The 19,580-nt window shown below is 42.0% G+C and overlaps 1 protein-coding gene across 1 annotated transcript in view; it reads left to right on the top strand.

The window, feature by feature from the left end:
* The first annotated feature begins 24 nt into the window (after positions 1 to 24).
* The window catches only part of tp53inp1 (tumor protein p53 inducible nuclear protein 1), a 32,519-nt gene continuing 12,963 nt past the window's right edge, over positions 25 to 19,580 (top strand). Inside the window, exon 1 of the mRNA XM_035411646.1 lies at positions 25 to 109. The gene's annotated coding sequence lies outside the window, so the exon portion shown is untranslated. The remainder of the gene's footprint in view (positions 110 to 19,580) is intronic.

Raw genomic sequence — 19,580 nt, forward strand, 5'->3', positions numbered from 1 at the left:
AACCGGAACTATATTGCCGTACCAGGAAATAACCAGGTGAAAGTCTTTCTCGTTTATAAACGTTTCTGACCTCATGTGACCGCGGGCATACGGTGCAAATAAATCTAAGGTAGGTTTACAACAACAGTGTGTTGTTAGAAGGCTAACGACTCCTATATTTATTCCTTTTTTTAAATTTTTTTTATTTATTTTATTTTAACTACAAAAAATTTGACAAGCTATATTTTCATTAAAACATTTTGATATCAGCTGTTTATTTGCTGTATTGAATGTTAAAAGACTTATTTTATAGAACCGTAGCTGTTCAATTGCATATGTATTTAATGATACCTTGATTTATTGGACGGTATAAGAAAACTGCCTGGAATATTCAGTGAGTTTACACATGTCAAGTGGAAACCCGTTAGGAGAGGAATTTGAGCGACTAATATATGAATAGTGAATTACGCGTGTGCATTTTAGCATCTTTCAGATCCTCAATGAATATATTTAAAATAAATATTTCTATATTAATCTATACATGTCTCAACTGAGTGTCAATGTTCATGTATCATTGCCGCTCTTTCTTCCCCCTTGTTGTAAGTTGAAATGTTAGCTAATGCAAGGTCCCTAATATTACTGTAGTTGGAACTAGATCACTGCAATATAGCCATCCAGCCACTGCCTGCACGGTCACGTTTAAAACAACATGAAATGGTTTCCAACTGATTTTTCCGTTAATATTACCGATAATTTGTCGTGCCGTTACTTGTATATACCACGTGAGGGCAGTGTTTGTCGCACTTTCCCAGAAAGCGACGAAACTCTTCATAATTATAAACATAGACCTATATGGCCACTTTAAAGTTCTTATTTTACGTGTAATTTATTTGCCCACGCATCTGATGTCCGTTTAGCACGTGGCTTAATAGCACACATTAATCGACTAAACTTTTATGTCGACTGACTGGTTGGTCGGGGCCATTTTTAAGTTACGTGAGTCCTTGTGGAGGGGGGATGTTGACTTACATAATGAGGTCATTGCGTGACCTCAAGTGGTCCCTTTGAGACGTCAGTTGAATGTAAGAGTTTATATTTTAAAAACAGTTTCACTTCAGGATTATATGTCATGCTCTTGACAGTGTTGGGCTGCATTAATCAGCAACAGCTGAATTTATTTACTTTATTTACTCCTTATACTATTAATAGGCTAATATTTGCTGTGGGTGTAGACTATACATGTTACAACTTCCTGCAAACCAACAATATAGCAGAATAATTTTTGATGGACTGTATTTGCTGAACAAAGACCTTTTTGGAATCTTGAACTGAACCTCAGTGGTAAGCAGGAAACCTTACAATTAATTAAGTCTATTTGGTCAGAGAGGGCAATTTTTTTGTTTGTGACCAAATTTTGGGTTGTGGCATCACATGATCGAGGTACTGAGGTATTCCATTCCTGTGGAATTCTGTTTTGATATTTAAATTTCATCACCCATGAATCAATATTAATTTGTATGGGACAATTTGACCTTAGACTGAACTATGTTATGTACTTTAACTGCCGTGATACATGTGTATATATTGATTGAAAACCTTTCTCAGGGAACAGGCTTTTATACTCCCATATGTGCAGGGAAAGGGTGTCATGGATATCCCCCACCGAGCAGACAGAAGAACTGCCAGGCCAACAGAGTGCCTCTTCCCAGAACAATAGCTAATCCAACACAGAATACAGCAACTACACCCATGCTAGGGTAACTAAACACCGACAAGCTGACAACAGCAACAACTGTACTCAAACACGCACCACCTACCACAACACACAGAACAGAACATACCTGAGTACACAGACAGCAGGATCCACTTCAACACACATAGATAACTGCTAAGGAGCAACTCTTTGCATTATAGCCAGATGTGCTGATGTAATTGGCTGTGTACAGGATTGTTACTGAATTTAAATGGAGTATCATTTCAGTATCACCTTGTGCTGTTTTCTTCATTTGACCCATGCCGCAAGCAGACATGGGTCAAATACTGTATTTGAAACACTTTAACCCTTTAGACCCAGATACAATTTTCTCAGATTACTGAATTTAAAAATTAATATTTTTTTCAATGATGTTTGAATTAAAGTTCTTCTTTCATATAATTTGGTTACTAAAATGTTTAGTAGATTTTCAATGGTTTGTAGGAGTAGTATACAATTACACTACATACATTTACTTGGTCATTATAGCTTGAAATACATTTCCTCCACTAATGTACTGTGCACTTAACTTACAGTACATGTTAAATTGTAGAAGTAAGGATAAGTGTTTATCTTTTCTTTTAGACTACAACCCTCAAATCTATTTAAAAAAATAAAAAAGCAGTTCACAAGCATGTACTAACAGTTGAGAATGGTCCTCTGATCCAAGTTTGTGAAAACTAGCCAATTAGAGTGCACACCATCTGCAGTGGGTTTGCATAATGTAGTAATAATTGGACTTACACATTGTCTCCTGACACATTGTCCAAGAACAGCAGCTAAATTTACCAGAGTTTGTCAGGGATCTTAGGAAATTGGCCAATCAATCATTAGGACACTGCAACACAACAGTGGTGAAGTAACAGTTTTTTTATTGATCTTTGACCAGCCTAATCATCTAATGCCTTAACAGGCTTGCAGCCGGCACATTGAGCGTTTGAGTTGTAGCCACTCAATCTGATTGCCTCCAGACGAAATGCGCCGAGCGGTTCTGCTGGCTAGCAGGGTGTCCTTCTCAGTGCCTCACGCCTGATGGGATTGAACCCAGTGCAGGCCTCACACGGCTGGGCCATCCTAGAAAGGAAGGAAGCCAGGTCTTAAAGGCTGTTCTGCAACCCCAAACATGCTTTTTTGCGCATCGGTTTCCTTCCAAATTGGCAATAAAGCTTGAACGGCATGTTCCCTGTGTGGTATGTTGTGGCGAGGATTTCCGTCAATCAAAGAGGCCGCAGCACACCTGGGAGAGATGTGGGAGATAGCGGTGTTGATGCGCATTCTGTGGAAAAGTAATGTGCATGCGCTTACGCAATACGGCCATAAAACAATAAAATCCACCCGCCGGAAGTTTTTTCTTCTTGTTATGCAGCAACCAATATAATGTGTTTACAACAGCATTCAGGAGGTCACTTTCAGGATGTCAGAGACCAAATGCACTATTGCCCTTTTTACTGTTAATTTACGGATATTATCTTTTCCGGTGAATTGTAACAGTGAACCCCTCTGCAGCCAATGGGTGAAGAAGTTCATGCCTCATTAGTCCTGCAGCAATATTTAAGAAAACCAAAACATTTTTATGCTGCATTGAATGGTTACATTTCCTTTTAAAGTCCCCTAAGATGTAGGTAGTTACAGATAAATATGTGGTAAAATAGCAAATTATTGGGTAATTACCACTGGTAAAAAAATAGTGAAATAATTATTAAAGGTTTAGGTTGGTTATATCCTGAGTTTATTTACTTCCTATGAATTCAGATAATGCTTTTTGGGAAACACCTCTATTAGAAAGTAAGCATTGTCTAATAGTTAAATTTTCCATATTTACCTGGTATATATAAGCATTGCCCATAGGATTTGCCAATCATCGTAAGAATGGTGTTTCCCAGGACAGCAGGGGGATGTTTTGGAAGCTGAAAACTGCCTGGTGTCTGCCCTGATGTATCTGCTGACTGTGGCGTGGGGGAGCATTTGAGCCATCGTAAATGGTTATTATTGATCTGTCTCTCTCAGTCCGATAATGCCGAGTGGCTTTATAAATAAAGAGCCTGTACGCTGTGTGTTCTAAACAACAGGCCGCACCGGTCCGGTGTTTCTAGCCATTGAGTGTGTAACTACCATACCTTGTGAAGCATTCCTGGAATTCTGGTTGAACATACTGTGCTAATTATCCCTTGTGTCTGTTGCACAACATATGATGTGTCCTCTTGTTAGCCTCATCCCTCAGATTTACAGCAGCTCCTCTTTGAACATTACGTCATTATGGTATGATGAAACACACTGTTTGCTGGTAGAGGCACTATTAGTGGAATGCAGTGTGAACTGGGTTCCATGTTGGCTCTGACCTTGTTTAGTTTATGTGCTCTGTTGAGGCATTGCCATCTGCAAAGTGCTAAATGATCCAGTGGAAGACGACAGGCTTCCTGGAGGCCCTGGTGTTTATTAATGCCATTGATCTTGACGGAGGGGACTCCTCCTCCTTTTTCAGTGGATTGTTGGCCAGCCACCTGTCAGGTCACAAGAACCCTGGAGAGTAATGGTGTAAATAATGTTATTGTTTACTGTTTAAATTCAGCAGCTTGTCCATCTGATTAATTATTTTTAATAAATGTGTTTCAGATAATCATTTTATGTTCTCAGCTCCGAGTTATGTTGTAATAGTCTTTCTTGCACAGTGAGTCAGATTCCAATCTGACCAATCCACATACACCTTTTCAGGCTATTGGGGTGGCATGTTCAGGAAATGGGGATGGTTGGTGGTGGGTACAAATTAAACACTGAAATATGAACTATTTGTTAAAAATGTTTAAAAAAAATAACATCCAAAATAAAAAATGCACATACTATTTTTGGGAATTGGAGAGTAAAGAGCTTTCTCATTGTTTCATTTGCTTCTATTTTATGGGGGGCGGGGGGATTGGGTCCTTTATTTGACACGAATGACTTCCCCCTCATGATACTGAAGAAAATCTATTGTCCTGGTCTACCTGTTAGGTGGGTCAGCATGTTTCTGTTTCGACATTCTATGTCACTGAACATCTCATTAAGACAGCAGAGTTGTGTCTGAGGGTGAGCTGGCTTTTGGCTGGGACGCAGGAGCCAAGCGGTGAGCGTGTTCAGAGACCTATCACTGAGAATCCCTCCTCTCCCATTGTGTGCTTCCGTGCAGATGGTCGGGTCGTGTGATGGATGCGGAGCGACTGAATCCACGGTAATCGATGTGCCTTTATTCCTCTCTTTTTGTTCTCTTGTGTCAGAGCCGGTTTGCGGGGGCTTAATCTAAAATTTCAGGGAACCTCAGAGACTGTTTGAGAAAGGGAGGATAAACAGGGGTGCTGAGAGTAATGACACTAACAGGACTGCGTTCAATGGCAGGCTGAAGAGCAGACTGCTGCTTTGCGTTTAATAGTAGTGATTAGAGAGCAATTGTTGCTGCAAGTGTGCATGTGTGTTTGTCCCTAGGCCTCAGTAGTTTGTGATTAAGATTAGCACACAGTGTGAACTGTAAAAAATAAGGCTGTCAGTTTAAATTATCTCTTTCTGAAAATGTTACTCACACTGTAGCAGTGTACCATTGCCGTAACTCTTCAGCGTTTTTTAGAACTTCTGTGACGATGAATCAAGAAAAATGTATATGAACTGTAATATACTTGCAGTACTGTCACTAGATGATACATGAAATGAACAGGGTTTATGCTTTTATTTACAAACAATGCAGGAATTCATGCAGTTACCCACAACAGTGCTTACCCCATTTCCCTCTTTCTCTTCTAAAGCGTAGCACCTACATCAGGTCCATTACACAGAGACACTCACTCAAATGTTGATATTAATGATATTTTGAGGTTTTCCTTGGAGGAAAACACAACTGAAAAAGGCAGCATGTAGAGTATCTGTGGTCTGGGGCAGTCAAAGGCCAGTTTGGGATTGGGTGCTTTTATGCATTTCCTGTGCTGACACAGCTGCATGTAGGGGGTGTCACCTCTGACCTCTGTGACTGCCGCATGTGCCAGGTTTCCATGGCAATGCCTGTAAATCAACGTGTGCTTATGTGTGTCCACTTGAACGAGCACTCCTGCCACTCCGTTCGTGGCTCCTATGTATTGTGTCCTGCTGTCTGCCAAGGTGGCTTGCATGAAAAGGTGTTTTGGGGTAAAAAAAAAAAAAAAAGTTACCTTACGCAGTGTACAATATTTTCTTGTAGATCCCAGCAGCTAATCCATAGTGCAGCTGTACATCTAGTCTCCTGCCTTCTCCTGCATTCACATCACACCCTGTAATAACGGTTAATGTTCTAAAAACGGTTAACGTAATAGAAGCGGTTTATGCTAGCGGTTTGTCCTAATACTTTTCATGTAATACAGTCAGTTAATTTATTAAAAATCTTAAACGGTTAACTTAATAACTTTTGCCAGTTAATGTAATAATCACTGGTTAATGTAATATGTAATACTTCAACTGTTAATGTAATGGCATGCCAAAATTCTTGTCTTCCATCATATCAAGTGTCACACTTTGCTACTTACTTAAATAGCATTGCACTAGATGGTTCATGCAGATATAGAAATACTACACCATGAACCTGAAGGTCTTGCGAGGCTTTATGATCCCCTGAGCTATTTTTCGGGGGCTTATGTCCCCCGGCGGTTTTTCCCTGCCTGGAACAGGGTTACCAGGGCCCATCCCTGGAGGCTGGCCTGGGGGTGGTGTTCGCAGGCAAGCACCTGGTAGCCAGGCAGCTCAAGTACCTCGGCCGGGTTAAAACACTACTTGAGTAAAAGCTTAAGCTGTGGTTAAAAGCTAGTCAGTGCTTGTTCTGGCAGCAAACCAACAACCCGTTAGTGGACTCTAGCAGTGAGGCTGTCAAGCTGAAGAAGGAGAATTTCTCGGCCTGGCTGGCATGGAGAACTCCTGATACAGTAGACAAGACCCAGCAGGCAAAAAGGGCTGTGGCTGCCACAGTTGCAGAAGCAAAAGCCAGAGTATGGGAAGATTTGGAGAGGCCTTAGAGGAGGACTTGCGGTCGGCCCCAAAGTGGTTGTGGAAAGCCATTCGGCATCTCAGAAGGGGAAAACAGCACTGTTGAGGCTGTTTTAGCGAGGACAGTGAAATTTACCCTAATAGGGATATTGTCAGAAAGTAGAAGGAACACTTTGAGGAACTCTTAAATCTGACAGACATGCCCTCCATTCAGGTGGCAGAGCTGGAACAGTCTGGTGGATCAAAATCTCTGTGGCAGAAGTCTCTGTGGTGGGTGGAGAGCACCTCAGTGGCAGAAAACCAGGGGTGGATGAGATCCGTTTGGAAATTTTGAAGGCTCTGTATGTTGTGGAGTGTTGTGGCTGATATGATTCTTCAATGTTGTGTGGAGTTCGGGGACAGTGCCTTTGGAGTGGCTTACCAGGGTGGTGGTCCTTATCTTTAAGAAAGTGGGCTGGAGGGTGTGTCCCAGTTACCAGGGAATCACACTCCTTAGCCTCCCTGGGAAAGCATATGTCAAGGTGCTGGAAAGGAGGCTCAGATTCAGGTGGAGCAATGCGGGTTTTATCCAGGCTATGGAAAAGAGGACCAGCTTTTCGCCCTCTAGCAGATATTTGAGAAGGTATGGGAGTTTGCTAATCCAGTCTACATGTGTTTTGTGGATTTGGAGAAGGTATATGGCTGAGTTCCTTGGGGTGTATCTTGTGGGAGGTGCTGTGGGAGTATGGGGTGCTGGAGTTGCTTCTGCGAGCCATTTGATCCCTGTACACTCAGAGTGAGAGCTGTGTTCATATTCTTGGCATTAAGTCCAGCTTGTTCAGTGTGGGTGTCGGCCTCCACTAAGGGTATTGCTTGTCTCCCCTCCTGTTCCTGATATGGACAGAATCTCAAGGTGCAGCCATAGTCTCGAGTGTGTCCGGTTCAGGGACATAGAGGTTTGCATCTGCTGCTTGCAGGTGATGTTGTCCTTTTTAGCCTCATCATAGTGTAACCTTCAATGCTCACTAGAATGGTTTACAGCTGAGCGTGATGCAGTTGAGATCCGCACCTTCAAGTCTGTGGCCATGGTCCTCTGCCAAGAAATCATAGCTTGTCCCCCTGATTTACAAGTTAGGGCAAAGGAATAAGGAGATTGACTGACGTGTAGGTGCAGTGGCCGCAGGCATTGTTTTGAACGGTGGTGGTGAAGAAGAAGCTGAGCCAAAAGACAAAGCTCTTGATTTACCCGTCGATCTTCATTCCTACTTTCATCTGATAAGGATGCCCCCTGGGCGCCACTCTTTGGCAGTTTACTGGGCACATCCAGTTGGGAAGAGAGTCAGGGGCATTACATCTCCCATCTGGCCTGAGATCGCCATGGGAACCCCCAGGATGAGTTGGAGGAAGTCTCTGTGGGGTGGGATGACAGTGTGAAGCTGCTGTGCTTGTCCTGTTGCCACCGCTACCCTGACCTTAATTAAATGGTTTGAAAATGGATGGATGGGTGGGTATGACATGAACCCTCATGGACACATTAAAATCAGACCAGGGTTAAATACTTTTTGAATTTCAAATATTGTTATGATTTTATTGAAATTGTAAGGAGCGCAATCTGGCTGGAGTTCTGGAGTTACTCCATTGACCATCTGGTAAAACATACTGTAGCTTAAATATATGAAAGGATTTGGAAGTTACACACACACACACACACACACACACACATATACACATATACACTTACAGGGTATGTGCTCTCAGGACTGATGGCGGACGGGGGGTGGAAGATACTGGATTGATCCACAGTGGTTGAAACACAATTTTTTTCAATCATTTACGTAGACCAGACATTATATTGTCTGGCTGGACTACAAACTGGACCAGTACAAATAATTTGAAAGACATAACGCTTGAAAAGTGGCCATCTGGCAAGTCTACCTGGTCCTTGGATAGGGTACTCAAAAGTAAAAAGTCCAATTATCACCTAATTCAGGTATTTGCATAGAACTACCAAATTCCAAACCATTTCTCATTCTGAGTGGCAAGCAAGATTGTTGGCACTCTCTGCCTTTCATTCTTTCATGCAATTACGGGGATTCTACTGAAGTTACTTTAGCATCTAGGGTTGCACGTATACTTGAAAGCAGTCAAAACTTAAAAAACTTGAAATGCAGTATCATTCATGACCAAATTGCACCAATAAATGTACGGACCATTTCAAATTGTTTTATGGGAGTTTTATTTTTGTGACTTCTCCTATAGGTGGCTTTGGTGGCTTGAAAAAACACTTGCCTGCCTAAGACATTTCAATGCGAGAAAAACCCTGAACTCAAGTGGATGCAGTTACTCTTGCATTGTAAGGCACTCTAAATAGGAGTGTGTGTGTGTTTTAGTGTCAGAAGCAGTACAATACAGAGGTCTCTTCGACTCTCTTTCTCCCTCTCATTGCTTCCTTCCCATTGGCCATGGTGCATGTTTAATATGATTAGTTATTTCTTGTAGTTTTATCAGGAAATAATTAAAAAGGGCACAAACAACAATCTTTTCTTTTGAGAGACAAGTCCTGCTTCAGAATTGTGAATGAACAGATGGAACAAATTAGTTCAAATAATCTAAGCCTAGTTATGTCACTTCCTGTTGCATGGCCTAGTATTCTGTTGTGTGTTTTTTTTCCATTGTTTTCATGGAACTCAGTGGAGAAATGAAGGACTTTTTTGTTCAGTTTCAGCAGTGGAAAATTGCCCCCTCTCACTGTTTGGTTGAATTGTGGTAGGCCTAATTGGTTAAATCTGTCCCTTTTTACAGAAAATATGTAACAACTAGACACAGGACTGACTCATTTTCTTTCTTCAGCATGTCCTATCTGGATTTCTGTTCAAACCTTGAGGAGGAACGCTATTGTCTGGGCATGTGCAATTGACCTGGTTACAGGAAGCTCTCTTTTTACATTTAGGCAAGAGTATAAGTGCTTGGTGTACAGGGTCACTGTGCAGAGATTGACGCACGGCTGCCAGTGGTGAGTATCTGTGTTCTCACTGGATGTCCAGTTGCTCTTGTGCACAGAAATATTTTATAGCTCACTCTGTTTTGGAACAGTTTCACTCCACAGTGGTGCTGATAGGCTACATGCATGAATATACATGCCTAAAATGGGGTGTTGCTCTTAAAAAGTGTCCAGGGTGGTATCGTTTGAACAGTAAATCACCCAAGCACTTTTGTTGTGTTCAGTAACAATTTATCTTTTTGCACAGTCCTGTGGACTTGTGCCACACCAGGTACATCCATTATTTTCGCTGAGTTTAATGGTCCTTGTAAGAAACAAACATTTTTAAAATTAGTTAGATATACGTGTGTGATTTAAATGGAAATGTAATCCACTTTTTTTCAGAGAACAGTCCTAGATGCTCTTAAATTCCCTCAAATTAGGATAACTAATGCCAGCCAATCAATGAAACATACTGTCCGTGCCCGCACGCTGAACTGCAAACAGGCTTGTGTGTAATTTAGTCAGGACCATCCCTGACTATCATATCTGATTTTATCAGAGTAAAATGTCAAAAGGTAAAGTCTGCTCTTTACAGTGAAAGGGTGGTTTGACAACAATTTGCGTTATCAAAATCAAGGTCCTGAAACATAATCTCTACCGATTCACGCAAGATGAAACAATACCAGAGGGAACTACGACATGCAGTAATCAGGTTGCAAAGTATTCATGGTGAAAGCTTGGTTCCATTGTTCTACAGTCAAATGCAGGACCCACATAAGTTTTTGAAATTCCAGTTTCGCATCTCTGTCTCCATCTCTGTTGATCGCTCTCTTTTCCTCTTGGTTCATGCAAGAGACTGCAAGAGAGAAAGGTAGCATTAGAAATTCTCCCATTATCTAAAATCTCTTGTCCTCCTCTCTTACTGTCTCTTCATTACTATCTTATTTTTTGTGTTGTTTGACCCCCTCCCCCTTTAAACGCCTCTGCAGTAGAAATATTGACCCCTGAAATTCTCTGTTGAAAACTGGAACGACAGACCCCCCTCCGCCCACCCACCCCCCTTTTCTACATTACATGGAGTTCTGCGGTGGAATTCTCACACACTAAAGACGGGGACACATGAGCTGTGGAACGACACACGCAGGGTCAGGACCAGTTATTAATAACCACGCATAAGTTTTAGGGCTGTTAATAAGCAGGTCTTACATTGAATCCCATTGTTTTACATTTGGAGATTACATCTGGTGTTTGTGTCATTGTGTGTGTGCTTGGTGTTGTGGAAGATTATGGAAGAGCTGACCAACCCCGCTGGTCTGTCTCAGATTTTTCCGCCATGCTGCCACATGAGAGTGGCTCCCCTCCTTCCTGGTGTGAGGTGATGAAGGGAGTGGGGGGGTGTAGGGGGCAGTCCAGACCTCTGCTGAAAGTAATCCATCAGCCCTCGGGTGCACATGCTTCTAAAACGCTGGAGCCACTCTTCATACACTCTGACACCGGGCGGTCCCCCCACTGCCCTCCGACCTTTACCAGCAGACTAGGATAAGGAGCGCTTTGCCAAGTGCGCGTCTGCGCTGGTCATTGCGCCGCGTGCTAACTGCTGGCTCGGCGCGTTTGAGATAACTGTTTTTTCCGTCCGGCTTTCGCCAGAGTGGAGTCGATGTCTGGCCATCAGGTGGCCGACGTCCTTCAAGGCTCACCTTCCCCCCGGTGCAGATGGAGGGGCGGGGTGTCTCCTACCATGTTAGGCCCGCTATCACGCAGACCGCTGGACCTGCGTGTGACCGGCAGCGTCGCGCAGAGCGAGTTTAAAATAGATCCTGGATGGCAGATCTCCCTTTTAAGGCTGCAGGGGGGATTCTGCTCAAAGGTAAAGATACTCCACCTTAGTAATATTCTTATGAAGCGCACGTTCACAGGCAGCTGTGTGTTTGTGCACGCCTGTGTTACAGAACGTGCTTATCTCATCTGTTCAGCTTTACAGCTGGATGTGTGAAACATAGGCCGCTGTTTAAAGTGGCCCCCGTGTTTATGGCTAAAGCCTGTCTAATCAGATGTTTAATGCTTGGCTGTTGTCACTCGTTAACACAAGCCTCATTAATATGAGTCCTTGTCCACAGGAAATATATGAAAAAAGATGGTCTGAAACTTCCTCTTTTTGGTCCAAAGTGATTGCTTGGAAATAAACGTAGTCTCTGATAAAATTGTACTCCATCATGATACTTACATCACTTCAAATGTATAAACTTGACCTTACTGCAGGTATGAATTCAGAACGTGCATCGAAATGAAACCAAGAAAAGAGTGTCTTAAAAAACTTGTCTTGTGAGTGAAACAACTAAATAGTCAAAAGAGTTTATGCCATCATAGCCTTTGTGGAGCATGTTGTATGGCATGTGGACATGGGCAACAGGGGTTAATCTGCCATCTATCCCCTATATTTGAAGATGACTAAGTGTGTGATTATCAGTGCCAGCATTGTCTGTAACATGACCCAGACATCCAGAGAGTCCTGAGCACTTCCCCGACTTGATAATTACCCCCCACTCCCACACCCCCACCCCCCAGGCAGGGGCAAACCTCTGGCTGCCTTTTAGGCTTTTAGAGGGGTGCTAATGCAAGATTCAGAGTAGTGTGTGTGTGCGTGCGTGTGCGCGTGTGTGGATCCTCTTGGCTGTGCCAATTTGGGAGGAGCCAGGATGAAAGGCAGGTGTCTCATGGGTGCCTGGCCTCCATGCAGAGACGCTTCAGAAAATACCACGAGACACAAACACACCCTGTCCTCCTGCCAGTGAGTGGGCCTTTATCTCACCCCCGGCCCCCACCCCAAACCCCCCCCCTCCCCCCACCCCCCCCCCCCCCCCCTCCCCCTTTGCTCTTTGTAACCAATGGGTGCACCATTACTCTGCGTCTCAGCTGTATGGGTGTTTTGTGTTGAATTTCACGGCTGTGCAGACGGGAGAGAGCGACACGCTCCAGGGGAGAAGAGCCCATTCTCTCAGGCAGCGCCATCCCAGTCAGGCCCACGCTGGAGCCATGTGGAAAGTCTGCCCACATGCCACGCATCGCATAATTGTGCCTCTGAAGGACTGTGGGTGAAATGGAGCATTTTACTTTTGTTTATTTTTACTGCCCCCCGTGCTTTTTATTGGTCATTGTCATTTCTAAAAGGGCTTCTGAGAGTGGGCGTGTTCTGATAGGTTAGCATTTGTGTATACTGTACACAGGGGGTTTTAGTCTGTAAAATATGTTGCAGCTAAGGGAACTGTCCATATATTTTTCTGTTATTTTCTTTAAGAAAGACCAGACCAAGACTATGTGTTCCCCAGTGACTCTGGTGTTCTTCTTATGGCCCACGAAAACTGCCATTGAAGAGTCACCATAGTCTCTTAAAGACCAAGAGTTTTTTGCTTGATTATTTATGTTTTATCTGTGCCCCATTTTTATTATATTTTGGAATGCTGTAGTGTGAGCCCTCAAATGTGGCACTGCAGCAGAAGGACTGACACACTCACCTGCAAAACAGTCACACAGTACACTTCAGGAGAGATAACACCAATCGGAGAAGAGGCGCACCTCAATGACAATGACCAGTAATCTTTTGGAGCCTGTTGATTAGTTTGGAACTAAGGAACCACAGCCAATTTAAGCCATTTTCCATCCCAGTGGGATGAAGTTAATTGTATCCCACAGCTGCAAACTCCTGGTCATTGGCAGCTAATGAATCAGCCCAGACTCACACTAGTTATGTCTAGGCAATCGGGCTCTGCCTGCATTTACTGACCTAATTGCTACTTGTACAAAGCCCACGGTTAACGATCTCTCACCATCCCCCCTACAGGTCTCTCACAATGTCTTGTTGCATTTAAGATTTCTCTGATTGATATCAAATTTTGGATTCTGTGTCATGGATATTGCCATGGAAACTGCTCCCCCTGAAAAATTAGTATTATTTCACTAGGAGAGGGGCCTAAGTATGGGCCTTCCTCTTCATCAGCTCTATGGACGCATGCAAGCAGTCATTTGGGACAGAGGCTTATCGGTTGCTATGGGACCAGACAGTGTGAACTGCCCTTCCCCTGCAATGCACACACACCCACACACACACACACACACACTCAGAAGAAAACCCCATGTGCAAATCGACAAAACTCCTGACTTCACTTGAGAAAATCAACCAGAACCGTTGAAGTTTCAACCATTTGATTTCAGTTTCTGTGTTTCAGGGGAATAACGGGAAAGTTAACTGTCATTCTCAATATTGTGTTTTAGGTAGCTAAGTGGGCTCACACTTCCTGTCAGAAGCGTTCAGAAAAAATGTGACACACCACCTGAAACCATGAGCATATCAGTATCTGATAAATGTTCACATCATACAGTCTGTCTTTTTTGGGATTTTCAATAAGCACCTCTGCTTCCATAAGCTCCTTTTACTTTCTGAAACAAAACAAAACCACCAGACATATCAATATTAAGAAAAAGGTTTCTTCTTTATAGGCATTTTGCTAAGTGGGGTGACCATTCCTTTTTCATGTGTCTATTCCTTAGCTGAACTCCCATGTCTTCATTTATGATTTTAGCCTAGTCTGAATGCTAAACAAGAACATCTCCAGTGCTCTGTGAATCCCTGTGTACCTAATATTTTGTTCCATGTCCATTGAAGTTCTACAAAAGTCACAAGTGCTAAACATTTTCGAGATGTGAGGCACAACAATTGTGTGGTGTGGCGTGCATGCATGTGTGCATGCATGTGTGTGTGTGGAGAGGGTAAATAATGTGTTTTAAATTACACAAAAGGACATTAGAAGAGCTCAGATGTATTTAAAAACATTTATTAGACTTTTGATGGTGTTTATTCACATAAACATGGATTTGCTGTAGGTCTGTGACACAGATGGCGGTGTATTATGATTTCATGAAAAGTCAGAAGTTTTTCGATGAGGGGCACTTGCAGGGAATGGGGTAAGTTGTTAAGCATTTGTTATCACACAAATTGTAAGATTGTGAGTGTAGGCTACTCTATTCATGAAGAACATGTGAAATAGAGAGGGCAGGCTGTCAGGGTTCCACTTTAGGGTAATTTCTGCAGTGTTGGCGCAATTTAGTCTACCTTCGCTTTGGGGAGTCATACTGAAAGTTCACTGAGGACATAAGCAACAGACAGGATTGTGGGTAGGTCTCGTGTCTCATGATATCCCTTCTCTGTTTTTATTTTTTTTATCACCTCCATCTTCAATAGCATCCATTTGTGTGGTTAAGTGCCCCCACAATGGCAACCTGCTCAGTCTGTCCAAGTTTCCGCTGAGAGAAGCAGTAGCATAATGGAGTTAGCTTCTGGAAAACGCATGAATGCAGTCGAGACATGTCTGTGACTTTGTAACCGAACTGTGTCACTCATTTTCCCTGCTGTTGTTCAGTCACTAATCTTTTTTTCCATTGATTACCACTGCAGATTCGGAGAATATTTTTCAACGTTGTCAGAACTTGTTCCCTGTAGTCCTTGTGTTTACTTGTGAAAGGCACAATGTGAGTAGGCTGTGTTCAGTGATGACCCCTTTGTACTGATAACATGAGAAAGGTGCTGTTTGAATGCCTGACATATGGAGAGCTTGGCACAAACTGTGTTTTTAAGCCATTGACCTAACTGTATGCCAGAATAATCTCCTGATAATTTTAGTACTTTTATTTTGGTCCTTTTTTTAAAGCATGTATGCATCTATGATAGTTCTACAGTCCTTTTGATTTCAGGTGTGAAAACGGTTATTTAAAATCAGTGAGCAACATTCTTGTTGTGAGAAAAATTATTTTTTTAGATAAAGAATGGAATGGAAGAATGGAGTAATATTCTCAATTTTTCTTGTTTTCTGGCTGCAGGTTTTGTACAGGTTGCAGTGTGTCAGTGGCCTTTTTGTTATCCTTAGTGCATTACAAGAGTAGCAGAAGGTGCTTCTGATTGCTGATTTGACTAAAGTCAGAGTATAAAATAACCACAATATTCTTCATTTCATTTTTTCTCTGTAGAGCCAAATGGCCAATTTTACATGATGGCTTTTCTCTCTCATTTTATTTCACTGAGCTATTTCTCATCCACCATGTGATGATAGACAAGGTCTATCATAGATAGAAGGTCTGTTTGCCGTTGTAGTTGGTGCCATTTTGTTCGAAGTGTAAGGTATAAGGAAAATGCCAATACTAACTGCAGAGTGCACAGTTGTTGTGGTGGAATAGCCTGGTTTCCTTTTTTCCAGCTCTCATTGTGCTTGGGTGAACAGTATGGGAGTGGGTCTAGCGTAGGCCTCCACATGTTTTTGGTGAGGGGCTAAGCTTTGTTTAATGTAGCCCAGCACCAGCCTACAGTGATGCTGCCATCCCTGCTGCTCCAAGCTTCCATGTCCATGGAGCGGTTTACTTTTACTTCAGCTTTTAACACAATATTAACAAAATAATTGTATTGCTGGCCTGTGCATGCTGGTTTAGTCTGACAACTACATTTTCTCCACAAGATGCACATAATGTGATTTGTATGGCAAAGTGGAATAGCCGGAGTTTTGTGATTCGTAGTGTAGGATCACACATTGGTACACAAGTTCTTCTCTTATTAGTGTCACCATTTTGAATGGGGAATGCCAATAAAAAAATCCTGTTTTCTTTAAAATGCTAAATTGAAAGGAAAAAAATGGAAGTCAGAATTAACGGCCCCAAGGAGACACACATATTCTCTCTGAACGTGTTTGAAAGAGTAATCTTGAACTTTAGTATTCTCATCAATGAAATTATAGAGCATTGTCAGTCACTACAGGCTCTTATCCCAGCCATGACTGACAGGTTCTTTTAGCCAACCATGCAGAGTTCGGTCTGCTCCACCCACCAATCTGGTTGTGCTGATGCAATCCTCAATCCAGATGTCTCACTCACTCACTAAACTCCTTTTTCATGTCTTTCTTCTTCTCCTTCTCTCCCTCTCTCCATTTACACTGCCCTATCCTTAGGCACATTTCTCCCCATAACAGGGCAAATGTCACTATGGAGTGCATATTAAAGATTATGAGATTCCCCTTACAAAAACAAAAAACATCCCATAGGACTGTAGAAGCTTTCTTTCAGAAGGGCCCTCTTCTATGTAATATTTGTTTGGGGTTCTTTGGAACCTGGAAATAAGGTCCTTGTCACTTTATGGGGCAGTGAGACAAATGATTGTAGTAAGTGAAGTACTGAATGTTCAGGTTAAATTCAAAGAGTGAAGGATAGTTAAGTATGGGACAGAAGAATCAGGTCTCTGTTTGTGGTTGCTGAGGTAAACAAAATCACACCTCTTGTTTTCCTGTGAACTTTTCCGAGGTTACCTTGGATTTGACCAGTATTCTGGATTTGAAGCTTATCATGAATTATGAGTGGTAAAACTTTATTTTTATTTATTTTTTTTCTTTTAAAAAATGTTTCTTTTTATTTTTAGTGAGCATATGGATGAAATGAGTGATTGTTAAATGTCAGAATAGACACTGAAGGTCCTGTAAATCTTAAGTGTTGCTTAAACCATTTATCCCATCAGCCTGTACGCTTCAGACATAAAGTGCAAAAAGAAGACAACATGAAATAAAAATTCACGTGTTAGCTTGGGACTGGACTGAATTAAATCAGAGTTGACAAGGATTAGTCTCTGATTTCCCTGTGCGTCAGACAACATTGTGAAATGAAGGGACGGTCAAAGTACCATAGGATATGATATCATCTTATTCTTGCTCCCTAATGTCCTCGCCCAGGGTGACATACTGTACGTTGTTATACATTTTATATTCATACAGCAGAATACCCACAAAAGCAATTCAAGCATGGTACAGTGCTATGGGAAAAACCAGCATCGCAGTGCCTCAGAATCAAACCTGCAACCTCTGTGTGGTAAATCCAGGTATGCCACATTACCTCACCAGCAGATGTTCTCAAAACTGTTTATGCATGTCACATGATTCTGTTTAACAGATGCTGTCCGTTATAAATTAATCTGAGGAGAAAAACAGGCAATTAAGAATGCATAAACATATCTGTCAAGAGAACATACTGTATGCATGTACAGGCCCTCTGGGCTCCCAGTTGCCATTGTGCAAGCTGTGGTAACTCTATCCTAAACATTAACAGGTTACATAAGAAGTGCCGCAGTGGGCTGGTTTGAGGGGATAAGGAATGTTGTGTGCTTCCTACCTGGCCCCACTTCACCTCTTTATTTCAACTTCATTTTCACCATTCAACTTCATTTTTACCATCAGGTAGAGTTTTTTTCTGGTTGAAAAATGTTATGTAATTGCAACTTTTATTTCTTCAAGCACCTTTGTAAGTTCCTCAGTTATTTTTAATAGTGGACATGCACTGGAGTGAATGTGTGTCAAATTATAAATGCTTCTTTGTTTCGATGTCCTTCAACTTTAAGAGCCCTCAGAGCTATGTTATGGTTCTTAATGTTAATCCAAAAACATCATATTAATTAATTTTAAAAAATGACAATTATAACCTTTTGTATTAAAAATTATAACCAGTGTAATTCTGCACTGTATGAAAATGACCTTGTTCATCTGCAGATACAGTACTATAACAAACACAGCTTGCAAAGCTGGCAGTGTTATCAGTCTGTTTTGGAAAAAAGAGGAAACATTAGCTGAAGAAGTGAGCAGCACATGTTATCTGTGTGTTGTAACACCAAAGTGCTTAGCTAGTCTTGTTTTTACACATGTATAATGCTAGGTGGTGGTGGTGGGAGGGGTGGGGGGGTGGAAGGACAAAAAACAAGATGCCAGGGTGTGAGAGTTCTGATTCACACTTACATCACCTTAGCACTGTAAACGAGTGGTGGGAAAATATTTGTCTTTCAGGAAGAGTGTGTTCCCTGGCTAAACAAACAACTCTGGATCAGGGCCTCTTGGAGCAAAACTTCCCTTTGGGGTTGAGGGAAGTACAGCGGCCACAACAGGCCCTCACCCCATCAGCTCACAGGGCCATCCCAAAATAGCACCTTTGTGAGCCTGAACCCTGAGTTCAAAAGGCCCTCTGGCCTAGTCCTCCCCCTTCTCCAAAACCGAGCGACTCGTACATAATGTCTGAAAAGGGCTGTTTTCTTTTGTCTGTTTCGGTCATACCCCCATCATCTTCCTGGAGTGGCTAATTCAATTTTACCTTAGTTCACTTTGCTGGGTATTTCATCATCAAGCTTAGGCGGGGCTACTTCCATGCATGTCTCTACACCAAATGATTCATGGTAAAAAAGAATGATTCATTATGGAAGGAATTTTAGCCTTTAGTTTGGACTAATTCTCTGAAACCAGGCATTTTATAACAGGAGACTCTGCCATACTCAAGAGTTGCACACGGTTTAATGTTTCTCTATACATATATTTATCAAGATTTCACATACAAATGTTTTTTAGACCAGTAAGATCCTTTGTCCAAGTGGATTATTTCTGCCTAGACCTTGGAGAATATTGAATATTGTGTCAGGTATGGTCTTCTGTGGTGCATCCTTGTGCCCCAGGGATACTCTCCTTTTCCTTGATTGGTGACCTACATACTGAGTTGTGCTGTCACCATTTTCTTTGTGTGAACCCCCTTTTGTTAGGTCCCCAGAGCTCCAAGATCCAAAGTGCAGGACACCATGAAATGCCTACTCCAGAGAATACATTAAATAGACCAATTCCATGAAGTACATATTAAGTGTATCAAGTGTATATAAGTGTATCTTGCTTGTGTCATTAGAATTAACTATTTATGGCCTGGCATTGTTTTTGGTACCAATCCAAGCACTGTGGGTTCACACCTATGATTTAAAAACGCATCAAAAACCAATAAATCTAATCGCTTTATAATAAATAATATCAGTTATATTTTTGTTATAAGCTTAATGGGGTAAACGGTATAACTGTGCACAAGAGA

Source organism: Anguilla anguilla, chromosome 1, assembly GCF_013347855.1.
Source record: "Anguilla anguilla isolate fAngAng1 chromosome 1, fAngAng1.pri, whole genome shotgun sequence".
Lineage (NCBI taxonomy): Eukaryota > Metazoa > Chordata > Actinopteri > Anguilliformes > Anguillidae > Anguilla > Anguilla anguilla.